Source organism: Ailuropoda melanoleuca, chromosome 15, assembly GCF_002007445.2.
Source record: "Ailuropoda melanoleuca isolate Jingjing chromosome 15, ASM200744v2, whole genome shotgun sequence".
Classification (NCBI taxonomy): Eukaryota; Metazoa; Chordata; class Mammalia; order Carnivora; family Ursidae; genus Ailuropoda; species Ailuropoda melanoleuca.
Genome location: NC_048232.1, coordinates 39,453,348 through 39,455,121, shown reverse-complemented (window position 1 = coordinate 39,455,121; position 1,774 = coordinate 39,453,348).

Here is a 1,774-nt window from a genome sequence, read left to right as displayed (position 1 = left end):
CACCAAAAACCATGCGTTACCTTGGAATTAACTTAACCAGAGACGTAAAGGACCTATATCCTAGAAACTATAGATCACTTTTGAAAGATATTGAGGAAGACATAAAAAGATGGAAAAATATTCCATGCTCATGGATTGGAAGAATTAACATAGTTAAAATGTCCATACTACCCAGAGCAATCTACACTTTCAATGCTATCCTGATCAAAATACCAATGACATTTTTCAAAAAACTGGAACAAACAGCCCTTAAATTTGTGTGGAACCAGAAAAGGCCCCGAATCGCCAAGGAATTGTTAAAGAAAAAACAAAGCTGGGGGCATCCCACAATGCCGGATTTCGAGCTGTACTACAAAGCTGTGATCACAAAGACAGCATGGTACTGGCACAAAAACAGACACATCGACCAATGGAACAGAATAGAGAACCCAGAAATGGACCCTCGGCTCTTTGGGCAACTAATCTTTGATAAAGCAGGAAAAAACATCCGGTGGAAAAAAGACAGTCTCTTCAATAAATGGTTCTGGGACAATTGGACAGCTATATGCAAAAGAATGAAACTTGACCACTCTCTCACACCATACACAAAGATAAACTTCAAATGGATGAAAGACCTCGATGGGAGACATGAATCCATCCTGACATTTACTCATCTGGTAGCTAGAGGAAAAAAGTAAGACTAGAATGGGTTCTATTTTCAGATGTCCTGACACAATTTCTGTAATTCTTCTCTCAATCTCGAGTGGGACTTCCATAGTTATTTTCAACCATGTGCAGTTGAATACTTCAACATATTCTAATATACANTGCTTCCTTGGAGAGACGTCTGTGAATCCATATATATATATTAGAAAAGACATTTTATTTATTTATTTATTTGTTTGTTTGTTTATTTATTTGTGNTTTATTTATTTGTGGGCTCCATGCCCAACATGGGGCTTGATCTCAGCACCCGGAGACCAAAAGTCACATGCCCTACCAACTGAGCCAGCCAGGTACCCTGATAAATATTTAATCATACTTTTTGGGGGTGTTATCTTTTCTAAAAACTTTCTCAAACAAATATTTTTGTTGGACCATATAAAACTGCCTTGATTAAAAGTGTGGATATCCACATGCAAAGAATGAAATTAGACCCTTATCATATATCATACATAAAAATCAACTTAAAATGGATTTAAGACTTAAACATAAGACCTGGAACCAAAAAACTCCTGGAAGAAAACATAGGGGAAAAAGTTCATGACATTGTTCTTGGCAACGATTACATAGATATGATATCAAAAGCACAGCAAAAAAAGCATAAAATCAACAAGTGGGACTACAACAAACTAAAAAGTTTCTACACAACAAAAGGATAATCAACAGAGTGAAAAGGTGAAACTATGAAATGGGAGAAAATATTTATAAACCATGTATATGATAAGGGCTTAATCTCCAAAATATATAAGAAACCCCTACAACTCAGTAAATGCCCCCCCTCATAACCCGATTAAGAACTGGGCTAAAAACTTGAATAGATATTTCTTCAAAGAAGACATATAAATGGTCAATAGGTATATGAAAAAAAGGCTCTCTGTTACTAATCGTTAGGGAAATTGAAACCGAAACCACAATGAGGCATCTGTCAGGATGGCTATTATTTAAAAAAAAAAAAAAGACAAGTGTTGGTAAGGACATGGAGAAAAGGGAGCCCTTGCACATTGTCGGTTGAGGTGTAAATTGTGCAGCCAATATGGAAAACAGTCTGGAATTTCCTCAGAAAATTAAAAAA